This window comes from Salvelinus fontinalis, unplaced genomic scaffold (genome assembly GCF_029448725.1).
Source record: "Salvelinus fontinalis isolate EN_2023a unplaced genomic scaffold, ASM2944872v1 scaffold_0099, whole genome shotgun sequence".
Lineage (NCBI taxonomy): Eukaryota > Metazoa > Chordata > Actinopteri > Salmoniformes > Salmonidae > Salvelinus > Salvelinus fontinalis.
In genome coordinates this window covers 306,004-329,637 of record NW_026600308.1, presented here as the reverse complement: position 1 = coordinate 329,637, position 23,634 = coordinate 306,004, and the positions used below count along the sequence as shown (strand labels likewise).

Here is a 23,634-nt window from a genome sequence, read left to right as displayed (position 1 = left end):
CTTGAAGCCAATGCAGAGGGTAAAGAAAAACAACAACTTAAAATGGACCTCATTGTCAGTACGGGGATCGAACCCACGACCTTGGCGTTATTAGCATCATGCTCTAACCAACTGAGCTAACCGGCCGCTTGTAAAAGAGCAACATTTTTAGGATGCACAGAGCCTCGGCCAGTGCTGGCGCGTAAACGAGCAAGTCCACCAACAGCATAGCCTGACAAGACTGGACCCTCTTGGTTGCTCCTTGTGGCAAATCATACAGGCTGGGGTATTAGCCCAAATGGTAGAGTGCTTGCTTAGCATGCGAGAGGTAGTGGGATCGATGCCCACATTTTCCCAAAAACATTTTTTTTTTGTGCATCCAAGAAAGCTCCAGTTCACACTTCATGCAGTTTTGTCTAACGACAACCTACTGTCATGTAACAATGACAAGCAACTTTCATGTAACACTGATGTCACAATGTCAGATGAAAACGAATGACATAGTTTACTTTCAGAGGAGCAGCGTAGCACACACAATTGATGCCCACAAACAAAGCTGTGGGAAGTTTTCTTGAAGCCAATGCAGAGGGTAAAGAAAAACAACAACTTAAAATGTACCTCATGGCCAGTACGGGGATCGAACCCACAACCTTGGCGTTATTAGCACCACGCTCTCACCAACTGAGCTAACCGGCCGCTTGCAACGGAGCAAAAATTTTAGGATGCACAGAGCCTCGGCCAGTGCTGGCGCGTAAACGAGCAAGTCCACCAACAGCATAGCCTGACAAGACTGGACCCTCTTGGTTGCTCCTTGTGGTAAATTATACAGGCTGGGGAATTAGCTCAAATGGTAGAGTGCTTGCTTATCATGAGAGAGGTAGTGGGATCGATGCCCACATTCTCCAAAAAACACAATTTTTTTGTGGATCCAAGAAAGCTCCAATTCACACTTCATGCAGTTTTGTCTAACGACAACCTACTGTCATGTAACAACGACAGGCAACTTTCATGTAACACTGATGTCACAATGTCAGATGAAAACGAATGACATGACTTACTTTCAGAGGAGCAGCGTAGCACACACAATTGATGCCCACAAACAAAGCTGTGGGAAGTTTCCTTGAAGCCAATGCAGAGGGTAAAGAAAAACAACAGCTTAAAATGTACCTCATGGCCAGTACGGGGATCGAACCCACGACCTTGGCATTATTAGCACCACGCTCTAACCAACTGAGCTAACCGGCCGCTTGCAAAGGAGCAACATTTTTAGGATGCACAGAGCCTCGGCCAGTGCTGGCGCGTAAACGAGCAAGTCCACCAACAGCATAGCCTGACAAGACTGGACCATCTTGGTTGCTCCTTGTGGCAAATCATAAAGGCTGGGGAATTAGCTCAAATGGTAGAGTGCTTGCTTAGCATGCGAGAGGTAGTGGGATTGATGCCCACATTCTCCAAAAAACACAATTTTTTTGTGGATCCAAGAAAGCTCCAGTTCACACTTCATGCAGTTTTGTCTAACGACAACCTACTGTCATGTAACAATGACAGGCCATTTTCATGTAACACAGATGTCACAATGTCAGATGAAAACTAATGACATGACTTACTTTCAGAGGAGCAACGTAGCACACACAATTGATGCCCACAAACAAAGCTGTGGGATGTTTCCTTGAAGCCAATGCAGAGGGTAAAGAAAAACAACAGCTTAAAATGTACCTCATGGCCAGTACGGGGATCAAACCCACGACCTTGGCGTTATTAGCACCACGCTCTAACCAACTGAGCTAACCGGTCGCTTGTGAAGGAGCAACATTTTTAGGATGCACAGAGGCTCGGCCAGTGCTGGCGCGTAAACGAGCAAGTCCACCAACAGCATAGCCTGACAAGACTGGACCCTCTTGGTTGCTCCTTGTGGCAAATCATACAGGCTGGGGAATTAGCTCTAATGGTAGAGTGCTTGCTTAGCATGAGAGAGGTAGTGGGATCGATGCCCACATTCTCCAAAAAACACATTTTTTTTGTGGATCCAAGAAAGCTCCAATTCACACTTCATGCAGTTTTGTCTAACGACAACCTACTGTCATGTAACAACGACAGGCAACTTTCATGTAACACTGATGTCACAATGTCAGATGAAAACGAATGACATGACTTACTTTCAGAGGAGCAGCGTAGCACACACAATTGATGCCCACAAACAAAGCTGTGGGAAGTTTCCTTGAAGCCAATGCAGAGGGTAAAGAAAAACAACAGCTTAAAATGTACCTCATGGCCAGTACGGGGATCGAACCCACGACATTGGCGTTATTAGCACCACGCTCTAACCAACTGAGCTAACCGGCCGCTTGCCAAGGAGCAACATTTTTAGGATGCACAGAGCCTCGGCCAGTGCTGGCGCGTAAACGAGCAAGTCCACCAACAGCATAGCCTGACAAGACTGGACCATCTTGGTTGCTCCTTGTGGCAAATCATAAAGGCTGGGGAATTAGCTCAAATGGTAGAGTGCTTGCTTAGCATGCGAGAGGTAGTGGGATTGATGCCCACATTCTCCAAAAAACACAATTTTTTTGTGGATCCAAGAAAGCTCCAGTTCACACTTCATGCAGTTTTGTCTAACTACAACCTACTGTCATGTAACAATGACAAGCAACTTTCATGTAACACTGATGTCACAATGTCAGATGAAAACGAATGACATGACTTACTATCAGAGGAGCAGCGTAGCACACACAATTGATGCCCACAAACAAAGCTGTGGGAAGTTCCCTTGAAGCCAATGCAGAGGGTAAAGAAAAACAACAGCTTAAAATGTACCTCATGGCCAGTACGGGGATCGAACCCACGACCTTGGCGTTATTAGCACCATGCTCTAACCAACTGAGCTAACCGGCCGCTTGCAAAGGAGCAACATTTTTAGGATGCACAGAGCCTCGGCCAGTGCTGGCGCGTAAACGAGCAAGTCCACCAACAGCATGCCTGACAAGACTGGACCATCTTGGTTGCTCCTTGTGGCAAATCATAAAGGCTGGGGAATTAGCTCAAATGGTAGAGTGCTTGCTTAGCATGCGAGAGGTAGTGGGAGCGATGCCCACATTCTCCAAAAAACACAATTTTTTTGTGGATCCAAGAAAGCTCCAGTTCACACTTCATGCAGTTTTGTCTAACTACAACCTACTGTCATGTAACAATGACAAGCAACTTTCATGTAACACTGATGTCACAATGTCAGATGAAAACGAATGACATGACTTACTATCAGAGGAGCAGCGTAGCACACACAATTGATGCCCAAAAACAAAGCTGTGGGAAGTTTCCTTGAAGCCAATGCAGAGGGTAAAGAAAAACAACAACTTAAAATGGACCTCATGGTCAGTACGGGGATCGAACCCACGACCTTGTCGTTATTAGCATCATGCTCTAACCAACTGAGCTAACCGGCCGCTTGTTAAATAGCAAAATTTTTAGGATGCACAGAGCCTCGGCCAGTGCTGGGGCGTAAACGAGCAAGTCCACCAACAGCATAGCCTGACAAGACTGGACCCTCTTGGTTGCTCCTTGTGGCAAATCATACAGGCTGGGGTATTAGCCCAAATGGTAGAGTGCTTGCTTAGCATGCGAGAGGTAGTGGGATCGATACCTTCATTCTCCAAAAAACAGTTTTTTTTTTTGTGCATCCAAGAAAGCTCCAGTTCACACTTCATGCAGTTTTGTCTAACTACAACCTACTGTCATGTAACAATGACAAGCAACTTTCATGTAACACTGATGTCACAATGTCAGATGAAAACGAATGACATGACTTACTATCAGAGGAGCAGCATAGCACACACAATTGATGCCCACATCCAAAGCTGTGGGAAGTTTCCTTGAAGCCAATGCAGAGGGTAAAGAAAAACAACAACTTAAAATGTACCTCATGGCCAGTACAGGGATCAAACCCACGACCTTGGCGTTATTAGCACCACGCTCTAACCAACTGAGCTAACCGGCCGCTTGCAAAGGAGCAACATTTTTAGGATGCACAGAGCCTCGGCCAGTGCTGGCGCGTAAACGAGCAAGTCCACCAACAGCATAGCCTGACAAGACTGGACCATCTTGGTTGCTCCTTGTGGCAAATCATACAGGCTGGGGAATTAGCTCAAATGGTAGAGTGCTTGCTTAGCATGCGAGAGGTAGTGGGATTGATGCCCACATTCTCCAAAAAACACAATTTTTTTGTGGATCCAAGAAAGCTCCAGTTCACACTTCATGCAGTTTTGTCTAACTACAACCTACTGTCATGTAACAATGACAAGCAACTTTCATGTAACACTGATGTCACAATGTCAGATGAAAACGAATGACATGACTTACTATCAGAGGAGCAGCGTAGCACACACAATTGATGCCCACAAACAAAGCTGTGGGAAGTTCCCTTGAAGCCAATGCAGAGGGTAAAGAAAAACAACAGCTTAAAATCTACCTCATGGCCAGTACGGGGATCGAACCCACGACCTTGGCGTTATTAGCACCATGCTCTAACCAACTGAGCTAACCGGCCGCTTGCGAAGGAGCAACATTTTTAGGATGCACAGAGCCTCGGCCAGTGCTGGGGCGTAAACGAGCAAGTCCACCAACAGCATAGCCTGACAAGACTGGACCATCTTGGTTGCTCCTTGTGGCAAATCATACAGGCTGGGGTATTAGCCCAAATGGTAGAGTGCTTGCTTAGCATGCGAGAGGTAGTGGGATCGATGCCCACATTCTCCAAAAAACAATTTTTTTTTGTGCATCCAAGAAAGCTCCAGTTCACACTTCATGCAGTTTTGTCTAACGACAACCTACTGTCATGTAACAATGACAGGCAACTTTCATGTAACACTGATGTCACAATGTCAGATGAAAACGAATGACATGACTTACTTTCAGAGGAGCAGCGTAGCACACACAATTGATGCCCACAAACAAAGCTGTGGGAAGTTTCCTTGAAGCCAATGCAGAGGGTAAAGAAAAACAACAGCTTAAAATGTACCTCCTGGCCAGTACGGGGATCGAACCCACGACCTTGGCGTTATTAGCATCATGCTCTAACCAACTGAGCTAACCGGCCGCTTGTAAAAGAGCAAAATTTTTAGGATGCACAGAGCCTCGGCCAGTGCTGGCGCGTAAACGAGCAAGTCCACCAACAGCATAGCCTGACAAGACTGGACCCTCTTGGTTGCTCCTTGTGGCAAATCATACAGGCTTGGTGAATTAGCTCAAATGGTAGAGTGCTTGCATAGCATGCGAGAGGTAGTGGGATCGATGCCCACATTCTCCAAAAAACACTATTTTTTTGTGGATCCAAGAAAGCTCCAATTCACACTTCATGCAGTTTTGTCTAACGACAACCTACTGTCATGTAACAACGACAGGCAACTTTCATGTAACACTGATGTCACAATGTCAGATGAAAACGAATGACATGACTTACTTTCAGAGGAGCAGCGTAGCACACACAATTGATGCCCACAAACAAAGCTGTGGGAAGTTTCCTTGAAGCCAATGCAGAGGGTAAAGAAAAACAACAGCTTAAAATGTACCTCATGGCCAGTACGGGGATCAAACCCACGACCTTGGCGTTATTAGCACCCCGCTCTAACCAACTGAGCTAACCGGCCGCTTGCAAAGGAGCAACATTTTTAGGATGCACAGAGCCTCGGCCAGTGCTGGCGCGTAAACGAGCAAGTCCACCAACAGCATAGCCTGACAAGACTGGACCATCTTGGTTGCTCCTTGTGGCAAATCATAAAGGCTGGGGAATTAGCTCAAATGGTAGAGTGCTTGCTTAGCATGCGAGAGGTAGTGGGAGCGATGCCCACATTCTCCAAAAAACACAATTTTTTTGTGGATCCAAGAAAGCTCCAGTTCACACTTCATGCAGTTTTGTCTAACGACAACCTACTGTCATGTAACAATGACAAGCAACTTTCATGTAACACTGATGTCACAATGTCAGATGAAAACGAATGACATGACTTACTATCAGAGGAGCAGCGTAGCACACACAATTGATGCCCAAAAACAAAGCTGTGGGAAGTTTCCTTGAAGCCAATGCAGAGGGTAAAGAAAAACAACAACTTAAAATGGACCTCATGGTCAGTACGGGGATCGAACCCACGACCTTGGCGTTATTAGCATCATGCTCTAACCAACCGAGCTAACCGGCCGCTTGTTAAAGAGCAAAATTTTTAGGATGCACAGAGCCTCGGCCAGTGCTGGGGCGTAAACGAGCAAGTCCACCAACAGCATAGCCTGACAAGACTGGACCCTCTTGGTTGCTCCTTGTGGCAAATCATACAGGCTGGGGTATTAGCCCAAATGGTAGAGTGCTTGCTTAGCATGCGAGAGGTAGTGGGATCGATGCCCACATTCTCCAAAAAACATTTTTTTTTTGTGCATCCAAGAAAGCTCCAGTTCACACTTCATGCAGTTTTGTCTAACGACAACCTACTGTCATGTAACAATGACAGGCAACTTTCATGTAACACTGATGTCACAATGTCAGATGAAAACGAATGACATGACTTACTTTCAGAGGAGCAGCGTAGCACACACAATTGATGCCCACAAACAAAGCTGTGGGAAGTTTCCTTGAAGCCAATGCAGAGGGTAAAGAAAAACAACAGCTTAAAATGTACCTCATGGCCAGTACGGGGATCAAACCCACGACCTTGGCGTTATTAGCACCACGCTCTAACCAACTGAGCTAACTGGCCGCTGGTGAAGGAGCAACATTTTTAGGACGCACAGAGGCCTGGCCAGTGCAGGCGCGTAAACGAGCAAGTCCACCAACAGCATAGCCTGACAAGACTGGACCCTCTTGGTTGCTCCTTGAGGCAAATCATACAGGCTGGGGTATTAGCCCAAATGGTAGAGTGCTTGCTTAGCATGCGAGAGGTAGTGGGATCGATGCCCACATTCTCCAAAAAACATTTTTTTTTTGTGCATCCAAGAAAGCTCCAGTTCACACTTCATGCAGTTTTGTCTAACTACAACCTACTGTCATGTAACAATGACAAGCAACTTTCATGTAACACTGATGTCACAATGTCAGATGAAAACGAATGACATGACTTACTATCAGAGGAGCAGCGTAGCACACACAATTGATGCCCACAACCAAAGCTGTGGGAAGTTTCCTTGAAGCCAATGCAGAGGGTAAAGAAAAACAACAACTTAAAATGTACCTCATGGCCAGTACAGGGATCAAACCCACGACCTTGGCTTTATTAGCACCACGCTCTAACCAACTGAGCTAACCGGCCGCTTGCAAAGGAGCAACATTTTTAGGATGCACAGAGCCTCGGCCAGTGCTGGCGCGTAAACGAGCAAGTCCACCAACAGCATGCCTGACAAGACTGGACCATCTTGGTTGCTCCTTGTGGCAAATTATAAAGGCTGGGGAATTAGCTCAAATGGTAGAGTGCTTGCTTAGCATGCGAGAGGTAGTGGGAGCAATGCCCACAATCTCCAAAAAACACAAATTTTTTGTGGATCCAAGAAAGCTCCAGTTCACAATTCATGCAGTTTTGTCTAACGACAACCTACTGTCATGTAACAATGACAGGCAACTTTCATGTAACACTGATGTCACAATGTCAGATGAAAACGAATGACATGACTTACTTTCAGAGGAGCAGCGTAGCACACACAATTGATGCCCACAAACAAAGCTGTGGGAAGTTTCCTTGAAGCCAATGCAGAGGGTAAAGAAAAACAACAGCTTAAAATGTACCTCCTGGCCAGTACGGGGATCGAACCCACGACCTTGGCGTTATTAGCACCACCCTCTAACCAACTGAGCTAACCGGCCGCTTGCAAAGGAGCAACATTTTTAGGATGCACAGAGCCTCGGCCAGTGCTGGCGCGTAAACGAGCAAGTCCACCAACAGCATAGCCTGACAAGACTGGACCATCTTGTTTGCTCCTTGTGGCAAAACATAAAGGCTGGGGAATTAGCTCAAATGGTAGAGTGCGTGCTTAGCATGCGAGAGGTAGTGGGATCGATGCCCACATTCTCCAAAAAACATTTTTTTTTTGTGCATCCAAGAAAGCTCCAGTTCACACTTCATGCAGTTTTGTCTAACTACAACCTACTGTCATGTAACAATGACAAGCAACTTTCATGTAACACTGATGTCACAATGTCAGATGAAAACGAATGACATGACTTACTATCAGAGGAGCAGCGTAGCACACACAATTGATGCCCACAACCAAAGCTGTGGGAAGTTTCCTTGAAGCCAATGCAGAGGGTAAAGAAAAACAACAACTTAAAATGTACCTCATGGCCAGTACAGGGATCAAACCCACGACCTTGGCTTTATTAGCACCACGCTCTAACCAACTGAGCTAACCGGCCGCTTGCAAAGGAGCAACATTTTTAGGATGCACAGAGCCTCGGCCAGTGCTGGCGCGTAAACGAGCAAGTCCACCAACAGCATGCCTGACAAGACTGGACCATCTTGGTTGCTCCTTGTGGCAAATTATAAAGGCTGGGGAATTAGCTCAAATGGTAGAGTGCTTGCTTAGCATGCGAGAGGTAGTGGGAGCAATGCCCACAATCTCCAAAAAACACAAATTTTTTGTGGATCCAAGAAAGCTCCAGTTCACAATTAATGCAGTTTTGTCTAACGACAACCTACTGTCATGTAACAATGACAGGCAACTTTCATGTAACACTGATGTCACAATGTCAGATGAAAACGAATGACATGACTTACTTTCAGAGGAGCAGCGTAGCACACACAATTGATGCCCACAAACAAAGCTGTGGGAAGTTTCCTTGAAGCCAATGCAGAGGGTAAAGAAAAACAACAGCTTAAAATGTACCTCCTGGCCAGTACGGGGATCGAACCCACGACCTTGGCGTTATTAGCACCACCCTCTAACCAACTGAGCTAACCGGCCGCTTGCACAGAAGCAACATTTTTAGGATGCACAGAGCCTCGGCCAGTGCTGGCGCGTAAACGAGCAAGTCCACCAACAGCATAGCCTGACAAGACTGGACCATCTTGTTTGCTCCTTGTGGCAAAACATAAAGGCTGGGGAATTAGCTCAAATGGTAGAGTGCGTGCTTAGCATGCGAGAGGTAGTGGGATCGATGCCCACATTCTCCAAAAAACAGTTTTTTTTTGTGCATCCAAGAAAGCTCCAGTTCACACTTCATGCAGTTTTGTCTAACTACAACCTACTGTCATGTAACAATGACAAGCAACTTTCATGTAACACTGATGTCGCAATGTCAGATGAAAACGAATGACATGACTTACTATCAGAGGAGCAGCGTAGCACACACAATTGATGCCCAAAAACAAAGCTGTGGGAAGTTTCCTTGGAGCCAATGCAGAGGGTAAAGAAAAACAACAGCTTAAAATGTACCTCATGGCCAGTACGGGGATCGAACCCACGACCTTGGCGTTATTAGCATCATGCTCTAACCAACTGAGCTAACCGGCCACTTGTAAAAGAGCAAAATTTTTAGGATGCACAGAGCTTCGGCCAGTGCTGGCGCGTAAACGAGCAAGTCCACCAACAGCATAGCCTGACAAGACTGGACCCTCTTGGTTGCTCCTTGTGGCAAATCATACAGGCTTGGTGAATTAGCTCAAATGGTAGAGTGCTTGCTTAGCATGCGAGAGGTAGTGGGATCGATGCCCACATTCTCCAAAAAACGCAATTTTTTTGTGGATCCAAGAAAGCTCCAATTCACACTTCATGCAGTTTTGTCTAACGACAACCTACTGTCATGTAACAACGACAGGCAACTTTCATGTAACACTGATGTCACAATGTCAGATGAAAACGAATGACATGACTTACTTTCAGAGGAGCAGCGTAGCACACACAATTGATGCCCACAAACAAAGCTGTGGGAAGTTTCCTTGAAGCCAATGCAGAGGGTAAAGAAAAACAACAGCTTAAAATGTACCTAATGGCCAGTACGGGGATCGAACCCACGACCTTGGCGTTATTAGCACCACGCTCTAACCAACTGAGCTAACCGGCCGCTTGCAAAGGAGCAACATTTTTAGGATGCACAGAGCCTCGGCCAGTGCTGGCGCGTAAACGAGCAAGTCCACCAACAGCATAGCCTGACAAGACTGGACCATCTTGGTTGCTCCTTGTGGCAAATCATAAAGGCTGGGGAATTAGCTCAAATGGTAGAGTGCTTGCTTAGCATGCGAGAGGTAGTGGGAGCGATGCCCACATTCTCCAAAAAACACAATTTTTTTGTGGATCCAAGAAAGCTCCAGTTCACACTTCATGCAGTTTTGTCTAACGACAACCTACTGTCATGTAACAATGACAAGCAACTTTCATGTAACACTGATGTCACAATGTCAGATGAAAACGAATGACATGACTTACTATCAGAGGAGCAGCGTAGCACACACAATTGATGCCCAAAAACAAAGCTGTGGGAAGTTTCCTTGAAGCCAATGCAGAGGGTAAAGAAAAACAACAGCTTAAAATGTACCTCCTGGCCAGTACGGGGATCGAACCCACGACCTTGGCGTCATTAGCACCACCCTCTAACCAACTGAGCTAACCGGCCGCTTGCACAGAAGCAACATTTTTAGGATTCACAGAGCCTCGGCCAGTGCTGGCGCGTAAACGAGCAAGTCCACCAACAGCATAGCCTGACAAGACTGGACCATCTTGTTTGCTCCTTGTGGCAAATCATAACGGCTGGGGAATTAGCTCAAATGGTAGAGTGCGTGCTTAGCATGCGAGAGGTAGTGGGATCGATGCCCACTTTCTCCAAAAAACAGTTTTTTTTTGTGCATCCAAGAAAGCTCCAGTTCACACTTCATGCAGTTTTGTCTAACTACAACCTACTGTCATGTAACAATGACAAGCAACTTTCATGTAACACTGATGTCACAATGTCAGATGAAAACGAATGACATGACTTACTATCAGAGGAGCAGCGTAGCACACACAATTGATGCCCAAAAACAAAGCTGTGGGAAGTTTCCTTGAAGCCAATGCAGAGGGTAAAGAAAAACAACAACTTAAATTGGACCTCATGGTCAGTACGGGGATCGAACCCACGACCTTGGCGTTATTAGCATCATGCTCTAACCAACTAAGCTAACCGGCCGCTTGTAAAAGAGCAACATTTTTAGGATGCACAGAGCCTCGGCCAGTGCTGGCGCGTAAACGAGCAAGTCCACCAACAGCATAGCCTGACAAGACTGGACCCTCTTGGTTGCTCCTTGTGGCAAATCATACAGGCTGGGGAATTAGCTCAAATGGTAGAGTGCTTGCTTAGCATGCGAGAGGTAGTGGGATTGATGCCCACATTCTCCAAAAAAACGCAATTTTTTTGTGGATCCAAGAAAGCTCCAGTTCACACTTCATGCAGTTTTGTCTAACGACAACCTACTGTCATGTAACAATGACAGGCAACTTTCATGTAACACTGATGTCACAATGTCAGATGAAAACGAATGACATGACTTACTTTCAGAGGAACAACGTAGCACACACAATTGATGCCCACAAACAAAGCTGTGGGATGTTTCCTTGAAGCCAATGCAGAGGGTAAAGAAAAACAACAGCTTATAATGTACCTCATGGCCAGTACGGGGATCAAACCCACGACCTTTGCGTTATTAGCACCATGCTCTAACCACCTGAGCTTACCTGCCACTTGCAAAGGAGCAACATTTTTAGGATGCACAGAGCCTCGGCCAGTGCTGGCGCGTAAACGAGCAAGTCCACCAACAGCATAGCCTGACAAGACTGGACCCTCTTGGTTGCTCCTTGTGGCAAATCATACAGGCTGGGGTATTAGCCCAAATGGTAGAGTGCTTGCTTAGCATGCGAGAGGTAGTGGGATCGATGCCCACATTCTCCAAAAAACATTTTTTTTTTGTGCATCCAAGAAAGCTCCAGTTCACACTTCATGCAGTTTTGTCTAACGACAACCTAGTGTCATGTAACAATGACAGGCAACTTTCATGTAACACTGATGTCACAATGTCAGATGAAAACGAATGACATGACTTACTTTCAGAGGAGCAGCGTAGCACACACAATTGATGGCCACAAACAAAGCTGTGGGAAGTTTCCTTGAAGCCAATGCAGAGGGTAAAGAAAAACAACAGCTTAAAATTTACCTCATGGCCAGTACGGGGATCGAACCCACGACCTTGGCGTTATTAGCACCACGCTCTAACCAACTGAGCTAACAGGCCGCTTGAAAAGGAAAAACATTTTTAGGATGCACAGAGCCTCGGCCAGTGCTGGCGCGTAAACGAGCAAGTCCACCAACAGCATAGCCTGACAAGACTGGACCATCTTGGTTGCTCCTTGTGGCGAATCATAAAGGCTGGGGAATTAGCTCAAATGGTAGAGTGCTTGCTTAGCATGCGAGATGTAGTGGGATTGATACCCACATTCTCCAAAAAACACAATTTTTTTGTGCATCCAAGAAAGCTCCAGTTCACACTTCATGCAGTTTTGTCTAACGACAACCTAGTGTCATGTAACAATGACAGGCAACTTTCATGTAACACTGATGTCACAATGTCAGATGAAAACGAATGACATGACTTACTTTCAGAGGAGCAGCGTAGCACACACAATTGATGGCCACAAACAAAGCTGTGGGAAGTTTCCTTGAAGCCAATGCAGAGGGTAAAGAAAAACAACAGCTTAAAATTTACCTCATGGCCAGTACGGGGATCGAACCCACGACCTTGGCGTTATTAGCACCACGCTCTAACCAACTGAGCTAACAGGCCGCTTGAAAAGGAAAAACATTTTTAGGATGCACAGAGCCTCGGCCAGTGCTGGCGCGTAAACGAGCAAGTCCACCAACAGCATAGCCTGACAAGACTGGACCATCGTGGTTGCTCCTTGTGGCGAATCATAAAGGCTGGGGAATTAGCTCAAATGGTAGAGTGCTTGCTTAGCATGCGAGATATAGTGGGATTGATACCCACATTCTCCAAAAAACACAATTTTTTTGTGGATCCAAGAAAGCTCCAGTTCACACTTCATGCAGTTTTGTCTAACTACAACCTACTGTCATGTAACAATGACAAGCAACTTTCATGTAACACTGATGTCACAATGTCAGATGAAAACGAATGACATGACTTACTATCAGAGGAGCAGCGTAGCACACACAATTGATGCCCACAAACAAAGCTGTGGGAAGTTTCCTTGAAGCCAATGCAGAGGGTAAAGAAAAACAACAACTTAAAAGGTACCTCATGGCCAGTACGGGGATCGAACCCACGACCTTGGCATTATTAGCACCATGCTCTAACCAACTGAGCTAACAGGCCGCTTGAAAAGGAAAAACATTTTTAGGATGCACAGAGCCTCGGCCAGTGCTGGCGCGTAAACGAGCAAGTCCACCAACAGCATAGCCTGACAAGACTGGACCATCTTGGTTGCTCCTTGTGGCAAATCATAAAGGCTGGGGAATTAGCTCAAATGGTAGAGTGCTTGCTTAGCATGCGAGAGGTAGTGGGATTGATACCCACATTCTCCAAAAAACAATTTTTTTTTGTGCATCCAAGAAAGCTCCAGTTCACACTTCATGCAGTTTTGTCTAACGACAACCTAATGTTGTGTAACAATGATAGGCAACTTTCATGTAACACTGATGTCACAATGTCAGATGAAAACGAATGACATTACTTACTTTCAGAGGAGCAGCGTAGCACACACAATTGATGGCCACAAACAAAGCTGTGGGAAGTTTCCTTGAAGCCAATGCAGAGGGTAAAGAAAAACAATAGCTTAAAATGTACCTCATGGCCAGTACGGGGATCGAACCCACAACCTTGGCGTTATTAGCACCACGCTCTAACCAACTGAGCTAACCGGTCGCTTGTGAAGGAGCAACATTTTTAGGATGCACAGAGGCTCGGCCAGTGCTGGCGCGTAAACGAGCAAGTCCACCAACAGCATAGCCTGACAAGACTGGACCCTCTTGGTTGCTCCTTGTGGCAAGTCATATAGGCTGGGGAATTAGCTCAAATGGTAGAGTGCTTGCTTAGCATGAGAGAGGTAGTGGGATCGATGCCCACATTCTCCAAAAAACACAATTTTTTTTGGATCCAAGAAAGCTCCAATTCACACTTCATGCAGTTTTGTCTAACGACAACCTACTGTCATGTAACAATGACAGGCAACTTTCATGTAACACTGATGTCACAATGTCAGATGAAAACGAATGACATGACTTACTTTCTGAGGAGCAGCGTAGCACACACAATTGATGCCCACAAACAAAGCTGTGGGAAGTTTCCTTGAAGCCAATGCAGAGGGTAAAGAAAAACAACAGCTTAAAATGTACCTCATGGCCAGTACGGGGATCGAACCCACGACCTTGGCGTTATTAGCACCACGCTCTAACCAACTGAGCTAACCGGCCGCTTGCAAAGGAGCAACATTTTTAGGATGCACAGAGCGTCGGCCAGTGCTGGCGCGTAAACGAGCAAGTCCACCAACAGCATAGCCTGACAAGACTGGACCATCTTGGTTGCTCCTTGTGGCAAATCATAAAGGCTGGGGAATTAGCTCAAATGGTAGAGTGTTTGCTTAGCATGCGAGAGGTAGTGGGATTGATGCCCACATTCTCCAAAAAACACAATTTTTTTGTGGATCCAAGAAAGCTCCAGTTCACACTTCATGCAGTTTTGTCTAACTACAACCTACTGTCATGTAACAATGACAGGCAACTTTCATGTAACACTGATGTCACAATGTCAGATGAAAACGAATGACATGACTTACTTTCAGAGGAGCAGCGTAGCACACACAATTGATGCCCACAAACAAAGCTGTGGGAAGTTTCCTTGAAGCCAATGCAGAGGGTAAAGAAAAACAACAGCATGAAATTTACCTCATGGCCAGTACGGGGATCGAACCCACGACCTTGGCGTTATTAGCACCACGCTCTATCCAACTGAGCTAACCGGCCGCTTGCAAAGGAGCAACATTTTTAGGATGCACAGAGCCTCGGCCAGTGCTGGCGCGTAAACGAGCAAGTCCAACAACAGCATAGCCTGACAAGACTGGACCATCTTGTTTGCTCCTTGTGGCAAATCATAAAGGCTGGGGAATTAGCTCAAATGGTAGAGTGCTTGCTTAGCATGCGAGAGGTAGTGGGATCGATGCCCACATTCTCCAAAAAACATTTTTTTTTTGTGCATCCAAGCAAGCTCCAGTTCACACTTCATGCAGTTTTGTCTAACGACAACCTACTGTCATGTAACAATGACAGGCAACTTTCATGTAACACTGATGTCACAATGTCAGATGAAAACGAATGACATGACTTACTTTCAGAGGAGCAGCGTAGCACACACAATTGATGGCCACAAACAAAGCTGTGGGAAGATTCCTTGAAGCCAATGCAGAGGGTAAAGAAAAACAACAGCTTAAAATGTACCTCATGGCCAGTACGGGGATCGAACCCACGACCTTGGCGTTATTAGCACCAAGCTCTAACCAACTGAGCTAACCGGCCGCTTGCAAAGGAGCAACATTTTTAGGATGCACAGAGCCTCGGCCAGTGCTGGCGCGTAAGCGAGCAAGTCCACCAACAGCATGCCTGACAAGACTGGACCATCTTGGTTGCTCCTTGTGGCAAATCATAAAGGCTGGGGAATTAGCTCAAATGGTAGAGTGCTTGCTTAACATGCGAGAGGTAGTGGGAGCGATGCCCACATTCTCCAAAAAACACAATTTTTTTGTGGATCCAAGAAAGCTCCAGTTCACACTTCATGCAGTTTTGTCTGACGACAACCTACTGTCATGTAACAATGACAGGCAACTTTCATGTAACACTGATGTCACAATGTCAGATGAAAACGAATGACATGACTTACTTTCAGAGGAGCAGCGTAGCACACACAATTGATGCCCACAAACAAAGCTGTGGGATGTTTCCTTGAAGCCAATGCAGAGGGTAAAGAAAAACAACAGCTTAAAATGTACCTCATGGCCAGTACGGGGATCGAACCCACGACCTTGGCGTTATTAGCACCACGCTCTAACCAACTGAGCTAACTGGCCGCTGGTGAAGGAGCAACATTTTTAGGATGCACAGAGGCCTGGCCAGTGCAGGCGCGTAAACGAGCAAGTCCACCAACAGCATAGCCTGACAAGACTGGACCCTCTTGGTTGCTCCTTGTGGCAAATCATACAGGCTGGGGTATTAGCCCAAATGGTAGAGTGCTTGCTTAGCATGCGAGAGGTAGTGGGATCGATGCCCACATTCTCCAAAAAACATTTTTTTTTTGTGCATCCAAGAAAGCTCCAGTTCACACTTCATGCAGTTTTGTCTAACGACAACCTACTGTCATGTAACAATTACAGGCAACTTTCATGTAACACTGATGTCACAATGTCAGATGAAAACGAATGACATGACTTACTTTCAGAGGAGCAGCGTAGCACACACAATTGATGGCCACAAACAAAGCTGTGGAAAGTTTCCTTGAAGCCAATGCAGAGGGTAAAGAAAAACAACAGCTTAAAATGTACCTCATGGCCAGTACAGGGATCGAACCCACGACCTTGGCATTATTAGCACCACGCTATAACCAACTGAGCTAACCGTTCGCTTGTGAAGGAGCAACATTTTTAGGATGCACAGAGGCTCGGCCAGTGCTGGCGCGTAAACGAGCAAGTCCACCAACAGCATAGCCTGACAAGACTGGACCCTCTTGGTTGCTCCTTGTGGCAAATCATACAGGCTGGGGAATTAGCTCAAATGGTAGAGTGCTTGCTTAGCATGCGAGAGGTAGTGGGATCGATGCCCACATTCTCCAAAAAACACAATTTTTTTGTGGATCCAAGAAAGCTCCAATTCACACTTCATGCAGTTTTGTCTAACGACAACCTACTGTCATGTAACAATGACAGGCAACTTTCATGTAACACTGATGTCACAATGTCAGATGAAAACGAATGACATGACTTACTTTCAGAGGAGCAGCGTAGCACACACAATTGATGCCCACAAACAAAGCTGTGGGAAGTTTCCTTGAAGCCAATGCAGAGGGTAAAGAAAAACAACAGCTTAAAATGTAACTCATGGCCAGTACGGGGATCGAACCCACGACCTTGGCATTATTAGCACCACGCTCTAACCAACTGAGCTAACCGGCCGCTTGCAAAGGAGCAACATTTTTAGGATGCACAGAGCCTCGGCCAGTGCTGGCGCGTAAACGAGCAAGTCCACCAACAGCATAGCCTGACAAGACTGGACCATCTTGGTTGCTCCTTGTGGCAAATCATACAGGCTGGGGAATTAGCTCAAATGGTAGAGTGCTTGCTTAGCATGCGAGAGGTAGTGGGATTGATACCCACATTCTCCAAAAAACACAATTTTTTTGTGGATCCAAGAAAGCTCCAGTTCACACTTCATGCAGTTTTGTCTAACGACAACCTACTGTCATGTAACAATGACAGGCAACTTTCATGTAACACTGATGTCACAATGTCAGATGAAAACGATTGACATGACTTACTTTCAGAGGAGCAGCGTAGCACACACAATTGATGGCCACAAGCAAAGCTGTGGGAAGTTTCGTTGAAGCCAATGCAGAGGGTAAAGAAAAACAACAGCTTAAAATGTACCTCATGGCCAGTACGGGGATCGAACCCACGACCTTGGCGTTATTAGCACCATGCTCTAACCAACTGAGCTAACCGGCCACTTGTAAAGGATCAACATTTTTAGGATGCACAGAGCCTCGGCCAGTGCTGGCGCGTAAACGAGCAAGTCCACCAACAGCATAGCCTGACAAGACTGGATCCTCTTGGTTGCTCCTTGTGGCAAATCATAAAGGCTGGAGAATTAGCTCAAATGGTAGAGTGCTTGCTTAGCATGCGAGAGGTAGTGGGATCGATGCCCACATTCTCCAAAAAACATTTTTTTTTTGTGCATCCAAGCAAGCTCCAGTTCACACTTCATGCAGTTTTGTCTAACGACAACCTACTGTCATGTAACAATGACAGGCAACTTTCATGTAACACTGATGTCACAATGTCAGATGAAAACGAATGACATGACTTACTTTCAGAGGAGCAGCGTAGCACACACAATTGATGGCCACAAACAAAGCTGTGGGAAGTTTCCTTGAAGCCAATGCAGAGGGTAAAGAAAAACAACAGCTTAAAATGTAACTCATGGCCAGTACGGGGATCGAACCCACGACCTTGGCGTTATTAGCACCACGCTCTAACCAACTGAGCTAACCGGCCGCTTGCGAAGGAGCAACATTTTTAGGATGCACAGAGCCTCGGCCAGTGCTGGCGCGTAAACGAGCAAGTCCACCAACAGCATGCCTGACAAGACTGGACCATCTTGGTTGCTCCTTGTGGCAAATCATAAAGGCTGGGGAATTAGCTCAAATGGTAGAGTGCTTGCTTAGCATGCGAGAGGTAGTGGGAGCGATGCCCACATTCTCCAAAAAACACAATTTTTTTGTGGATCCAAGAAAGCTCCAGTTCACACTTCATGCAGTTTTGTCTAACGACAACCTACTGTCATGTAACAATGACAGGCAACTTTCATGTAACACTGATGTCACAATGTCAGATGAAAACGAATGACATGACTTACTTTCAGAGGAGCAGCGTAGCACACACAATTGATGCCCACAAACAAAGCTGTGGGAAGTTTCCTTGAAGCCAATGCAGAGGGTAAAGAAAAACAACAGCTTAAAATGTACCTCATGGCCAGTACGGGGATCGAACCCACGACCTTGGCGTTATTAGCACCACGCTCTATCCAACTGAACTAACCGGCCGCTTGCAAAGGAGCAACATTTTTAGGATGCACAGAGCCTCGGCCAGTGCTGGCGCGTAAACGAGCAAGTCCAACAACAGCATAGCCTGACAAGACTGGACCATCTTGTTTGCTCCTTGTGGCAAATCATAAAGGCTGGGGAATTAGCTCAAATGGTAGAGTGCTTGCTTAGCATGCGAGAGGTAGTGGGATCGATGCCCACATTCTCCAAAAAACATTTTTTTTTTGTGCATCCAAGCAAGCTCCAGTTCACACTTCATGCAGTTTTGTCTAACGACAACCTACTGTCATGTAACAATGACAGGCAACTTTCATGTAACACTGATGTCACAATGTCAGATGAAAACGAATGACATGACTTACTTTCAGAGGAGCAGCGTAGCACACACAATTGATGGCCACAAACAAAGCTGTGGGAAGATTCCTTGAAGCCAATGCAGAGGGTAAAGAAAAACAACAGCTTAAAATGTACCTCATGGCCAGTACGGGGATCGAACCCACGACCTTGGCGTTATTAGCACCAAGCTCTAACCAACTGAGCTAACCGGCCACTTGCAAAGGAGCAACATTTTTAGGATGCACAGAGCCTCGGCCAGTGCTGGCGCGTAAGCGAGCAAGTCCACCAACAGCATGCCTGACAAGACTGGACCATCTTGGTTGCTCCTTGTGGCAAATCATAAAGGCTGGGGAATTAGCTCAAATGGTAGAGTGCTTGCTTAACATGCGAGAGGTAGTGGGAGCGATGCCCACATTCTCCAAAAAACACAATTTTTTTGTGGATCCAAGAAAGCTCCAGTTCACACTTCATGCAGTTTTGTCTGACGACAACCTACTGTCATGTAACAATAACAGGCAACTTTCATGTAACACTGATGTCACAATGTCAGATGAAAACGAATGACATGACTTACTTTCAGAGGAGCAGCGTAGCACACACAATTGATGCCCACAAACAAAGCTGTGGGATGTTTCCTTGAAGCCAATGCAGAGGGTAAAGAAAAACAACAGCTTAAAATGTACCTCATGGCCAGTACGGGGATCGAACCCACGACCTTGGCGTTATTAGCACCACGCTCTAACCAACTGAGCTAACTGGCCGCTGGTGAAGGAGCAACATTTTTAGGATGCACAGAGGCCTGGCCAGTGCAGGCGCGTAAACGAGCAAGTCCACCAACAGCATAGCCTGACAAGACTGGACCCTCTTGGTTGCTCCTTGTGGCAAATCATACAGGCTGGGGTATTAGCCCAAATGGTAGAGTGCTTGCTTAGCATGCGAGAGGTAGTGGGATCGATGCCCACATTCTCCAAAAAACATTTTTTTTTTGTGCATCCAAGAAAGCTCCAGTTCACACTTCATGCAGTTTTGTCTAACGACAACCTACTGTCATGTAACAATTACAGGCAACTTTCATGTAACACTGATGTCACAATGTCAGATGAAAACGAATGACATGACTTACTTTCAGAGGAGCAGCGTAGCACACACAATTGATGGCCACAAACAAAGCTGTGGAAAGTTTCCTTGAAGCCAATGCAGAGGGTAAAGAAAAACAACAGCTTAAAATGTACCTCATGGCCAGTACAGGGATCGAACCCACGACCTTGGCATTATTAGCACCACGCTATAACCAACTGAGCTAACCGTTCGCTTGTGAAGGAGCAACATTTTTAGGATGCACAGAGGCTCGGCCAGTGCTGGCGCGTAAACGAGCAAGTCCACCAACAGCATAGCCTGACAAGACTGGACCCTCTTGGTTGCTCCTTGTGGCAAATCATACAGGCTGGGGAATTAGCTCAAATGGTAGAGTGCTTGCTTAGCATGCGAGAGGTAGTGGGATCGATGCCCACATTCTCCAAAAAACACAATTTTTTTGTGGATCCAAGAAAGCTCCAATTCACACTTCATGCAGTTTTGTCTAACGACAACCTACTGTCATGTAACAATGACAGGCAACTTTCATGTAACACTGATGTCACAATGTCAGATGAAAACGAATGACATGACTTACTTTCAGAGGAGCAGCGTAGCACACACAATTGATGCCCACAAACAAAGCTGTGGGAAGTTTCCTTGAAGCCAATGCAGAGGGTAAAGAAAAACAACAGCTTAAAATGTAACTCATGGCCAGTACGGGGATCGAACCCACGACCTTGGCATTATTAGCACCACGCTCTAACCAACTGAGCTAACCGGCCGCTTGCAAAGGAGCAACATTTTTAGGATGCACAGAGCCTCGGCCAGTGCTGGCGCGTAAACGAGCAAGTCCACCAACAGCATAGCCTGACAAGACTGGACCATCTTGGTTGCTTCTTGTGGCAAATCATACAGGCTGGGGAATTAGCTCAAATGGTAGAGTGCTTGCTTAGCATGCGAGAGGTAGTGGGATTGATACCCACATTCTCCAAAAAACACAATTTTTTTGTGGATCCAAGAAAGCTCCAGTTCACACTTCATGCAGTTTTGTCTAACGACAACCTACTGTCATGTAACAATGACAGGCAACTTTCATGTAACACTGATGTCACAATGTCAGATGAAAACGATTGACATGACTTACTTTCAGAGGAGCAGCGTAGCACACACAATTGATGGCCACAAGCAAAGCTGTGGGAAGTTTCGTTGAAGCCAATGCAGAGGGTAAAGAAAAACAACAGCTTAAAATGTACCTCATGGCCAGTACGGGGATCGAACCCACGACCTTGGCGTTATTAGCACCATGCTCTAACCAACTGAGCTAACCGGCCACTTGTAAAGGATCAACATTTTTAGGATGCACAGAGCCTCGGCCAGTGCTGGCGCGTAAACGAGCAAGTCCACCAACAGCATAGCCTGACAAGACTGGATCCTCTTGGTTGCTCCTTGTGGCAAATCATAAAGGCTGGAGAATTAGCTCAAATGGTAGAGTGCTTGCTTAGCATGCGAGAGGTAGTGGGATCGATGCCCACATTCTCCAAAAAACATTTTTTTTTTGTGCATCCAAGCAAGCTCCAGTTCACACTTCATGCAGTTTTGTCTAACGACAACCTACTGTCATGTAACAATGACAGGCAACTTTCATGTAACACTGATGTCACAATGTCAGATGAAAACGAATGACATGACTTACTTTCAGAGGAGCAGCGTAGCACACACAATTGATGGCCACAAACAAAGCTGTGGGAAGTTTCCTTGAAGCCAATGCAGAGGGTAAAGAAAAACAACAGCTTAAAATGTAACTCATGGCCAGTACGGGGATCGAACCCACGACCTTGGCGTTATTAGCACCACGCTCTAACCAACTGAGCTAACCGGCCGCTTGCGAAGGAGCAACATTTTTAGGATGCACAGAGCCTCGGCCAGTGCTGGCGCGTAAACGAGCAAGTCCACCAACAGCATGCCTGACAAGACTGGACCATCTTGGTTGCTCCTTGTGGCAAATCATAAAGGCTGGGGTATTAGCCCAAATGGTAGAGTGCTTGCTTAGCATGCGAGAGGTAGTGGGATCGATGCCCACATTCTCCAAAAAAATATTTTTTTTTTGTGCATCCAAGAAAGCTCCAGTTCACACTTCATGCAGTTTTGTCTAACGACAACCTACTGTCATGTAACAATTACAGGCAACTTTCATGTAACACTGATGTCACAATGTCAGATGAAAACGAATGACATGACTTACTTTCAGAGGAGCAGCGTAGCACACACAATTGATGCCCACAAACAAAGCTGTGGGAAGTTTCCTTGAAGCCAATGCAGAGGGTAAAGAAAAACAACAGCTTAAAATGTACCTCATGGCCAGTACGGGAATCGAACCCACGACCTTGGCGTTATTAGCACCACGCTCTAACCAACTGAGCTAACCGGCCGTTTGCAAAGGAGCAACATTTTTAGGATGCACAGAGCCTCGGCCAGTGCTGGCGCGTAAACGAGCAAGTCCACCAACAGCATAGCCTGACAAGACTGGACCATCTTGGTTGCTCCTTGTGGCAAATCATACAGGCTGGGGAATTAGCTCAAATGGTAGAGTGCTTGCTTAGCATGCGAGAGGTAGTGGGATTGATGCCCACATTCTCCAAAAAACACAATTTTTTTGTGGATCCAAGAAAGCTCCAGTTCACACTTCATGCAGTTTTGTCTAACTACAACCTACTGTCATGTAACAATGACAAGCAACTTTCATGTAACACTGATGTCACAATGTCAGATGAAAACGAATGACATCACTAACTATCATAGGAGCAGCGTAGCACACACAATTGATGCCCACAAACAAAGCTGAGGGAAGTTTCCTTGAAGCCAATGCAGAGGGTAAAGAAAAACAACAACTTAAAAGGTACCTCATGGCCAGTACGGGGATCGAACCCACGACCTTGGCGTTATTAGCACCATGCTCTAACCAACTGAGCTAACCGGCCACTTGTAAAGGATCAACATTTTTAGGATGCACAGAGCCTCGGCCAGTGCTGGCGCGTAAACGAGCAAGTCCACCAACATCATAGCCTGACAAGACTGGATCCTCTTGGTTGCTCCTTATGGCAAATCATAAAGGCTGGAGAATTAGCTCAAATGGTAGAGTGCTTGCTTAGCATGCGAGAGGTAGTGGGATCGATGCCCACATTCTCCAAAAAACATTTTTTTTTTGTGCATCCAAGCAAGCTCCAGTTCACACTTCATGCAGTTTTGTCTAACGACAACCTACTGTCATGTAACAATGACAGGCAACTTTCATGTAACACTGATGTCACAATGTCAGATGAAAACGAATGACATGACTTACTTTCAGAGGAGCAGCGTAGCACACACAATTGATGGCCACAAACAAAGCTGTGGGAAGTTTCCTTGAAGCCAATGCAGAGGGTAAAGAAAA

General features: G+C 46.0%; 23 non-coding genes across 23 annotated transcripts; all 23 read right to left on the bottom strand.

Moving 5' to 3' along the window:
- Nucleotides 1-601: 601 nt before the first annotated feature.
- On the bottom strand, nt 602-675 carry trnai-aau (transfer RNA isoleucine (anticodon AAU)). Its single transcript has one exon. It is a non-coding gene; the product is annotated as a tRNA-Ile (tRNA).
- A 475-nt stretch (nt 676-1,150) lies between these two features.
- trnai-aau (transfer RNA isoleucine (anticodon AAU)) lies at nt 1,151-1,224 on the bottom strand. Its single transcript has one exon. It is a non-coding gene; the product is annotated as a tRNA-Ile (tRNA).
- Nucleotides 1,225-2,248: 1,024 nt separating this feature from the next.
- trnai-aau (transfer RNA isoleucine (anticodon AAU)) lies at nt 2,249-2,322 on the bottom strand. The gene has a single exon. It is a non-coding gene; the product is annotated as a tRNA-Ile (tRNA).
- A 475-nt stretch (nt 2,323-2,797) lies between these two features.
- trnai-aau (transfer RNA isoleucine (anticodon AAU)) lies at nt 2,798-2,871 on the bottom strand. Its single transcript has one exon. It is a non-coding gene; the product is annotated as a tRNA-Ile (tRNA).
- Nucleotides 2,872-4,445: 1,574 nt separating this feature from the next.
- trnai-aau (transfer RNA isoleucine (anticodon AAU)) lies at nt 4,446-4,519 on the bottom strand. Its single transcript has one exon. It is a non-coding gene; the product is annotated as a tRNA-Ile (tRNA).
- Nucleotides 4,520-6,642: 2,123 nt separating this feature from the next.
- On the bottom strand, nt 6,643-6,716 carry trnai-aau (transfer RNA isoleucine (anticodon AAU)). The gene has a single exon. It is a non-coding gene; the product is annotated as a tRNA-Ile (tRNA).
- Nucleotides 6,717-9,935: 3,219 nt separating this feature from the next.
- Nucleotides 9,936-10,009, bottom strand: trnai-aau (transfer RNA isoleucine (anticodon AAU)). Its single transcript has one exon. It is a non-coding gene; the product is annotated as a tRNA-Ile (tRNA).
- Nucleotides 10,010-12,132: 2,123 nt separating this feature from the next.
- Nucleotides 12,133-12,206, bottom strand: trnai-aau (transfer RNA isoleucine (anticodon AAU)). Its single transcript has one exon. It is a non-coding gene; the product is annotated as a tRNA-Ile (tRNA).
- A 475-nt stretch (nt 12,207-12,681) lies between these two features.
- Nucleotides 12,682-12,755, bottom strand: trnai-aau (transfer RNA isoleucine (anticodon AAU)). Its single transcript has one exon. It is a non-coding gene; the product is annotated as a tRNA-Ile (tRNA).
- A 1,572-nt stretch (nt 12,756-14,327) lies between these two features.
- Nucleotides 14,328-14,401, bottom strand: trnai-aau (transfer RNA isoleucine (anticodon AAU)). Its single transcript has one exon. It is a non-coding gene; the product is annotated as a tRNA-Ile (tRNA).
- A 475-nt stretch (nt 14,402-14,876) lies between these two features.
- trnai-aau (transfer RNA isoleucine (anticodon AAU)) lies at nt 14,877-14,950 on the bottom strand. The gene has a single exon. It is a non-coding gene; the product is annotated as a tRNA-Ile (tRNA).
- Nucleotides 14,951-15,425: 475 nt separating this feature from the next.
- trnai-aau (transfer RNA isoleucine (anticodon AAU)) lies at nt 15,426-15,499 on the bottom strand. Its single transcript has one exon. It is a non-coding gene; the product is annotated as a tRNA-Ile (tRNA).
- Nucleotides 15,500-15,973: 474 nt separating this feature from the next.
- Nucleotides 15,974-16,047, bottom strand: trnai-aau (transfer RNA isoleucine (anticodon AAU)). Its single transcript has one exon. It is a non-coding gene; the product is annotated as a tRNA-Ile (tRNA).
- A 1,024-nt stretch (nt 16,048-17,071) lies between these two features.
- On the bottom strand, nt 17,072-17,145 carry trnai-aau (transfer RNA isoleucine (anticodon AAU)). Its single transcript has one exon. It is a non-coding gene; the product is annotated as a tRNA-Ile (tRNA).
- A 475-nt stretch (nt 17,146-17,620) lies between these two features.
- Nucleotides 17,621-17,694, bottom strand: trnai-aau (transfer RNA isoleucine (anticodon AAU)). The gene has a single exon. It is a non-coding gene; the product is annotated as a tRNA-Ile (tRNA).
- Nucleotides 17,695-18,169: 475 nt separating this feature from the next.
- Nucleotides 18,170-18,243, bottom strand: trnai-aau (transfer RNA isoleucine (anticodon AAU)). Its single transcript has one exon. It is a non-coding gene; the product is annotated as a tRNA-Ile (tRNA).
- Nucleotides 18,244-19,266: 1,023 nt separating this feature from the next.
- On the bottom strand, nt 19,267-19,340 carry trnai-aau (transfer RNA isoleucine (anticodon AAU)). Its single transcript has one exon. It is a non-coding gene; the product is annotated as a tRNA-Ile (tRNA).
- A 474-nt stretch (nt 19,341-19,814) lies between these two features.
- trnai-aau (transfer RNA isoleucine (anticodon AAU)) lies at nt 19,815-19,888 on the bottom strand. The gene has a single exon. It is a non-coding gene; the product is annotated as a tRNA-Ile (tRNA).
- A 1,024-nt stretch (nt 19,889-20,912) lies between these two features.
- On the bottom strand, nt 20,913-20,986 carry trnai-aau (transfer RNA isoleucine (anticodon AAU)). Its single transcript has one exon. It is a non-coding gene; the product is annotated as a tRNA-Ile (tRNA).
- Nucleotides 20,987-21,461: 475 nt separating this feature from the next.
- On the bottom strand, nt 21,462-21,535 carry trnai-aau (transfer RNA isoleucine (anticodon AAU)). Its single transcript has one exon. It is a non-coding gene; the product is annotated as a tRNA-Ile (tRNA).
- Nucleotides 21,536-22,010: 475 nt separating this feature from the next.
- Nucleotides 22,011-22,084, bottom strand: trnai-aau (transfer RNA isoleucine (anticodon AAU)). The gene has a single exon. It is a non-coding gene; the product is annotated as a tRNA-Ile (tRNA).
- Nucleotides 22,085-22,559: 475 nt separating this feature from the next.
- Nucleotides 22,560-22,633, bottom strand: trnai-aau (transfer RNA isoleucine (anticodon AAU)). The gene has a single exon. It is a non-coding gene; the product is annotated as a tRNA-Ile (tRNA).
- Nucleotides 22,634-23,108: 475 nt separating this feature from the next.
- On the bottom strand, nt 23,109-23,182 carry trnai-aau (transfer RNA isoleucine (anticodon AAU)). The gene has a single exon. It is a non-coding gene; the product is annotated as a tRNA-Ile (tRNA).
- Between the last annotated feature and the right edge of the window lie 452 nt (nt 23,183-23,634).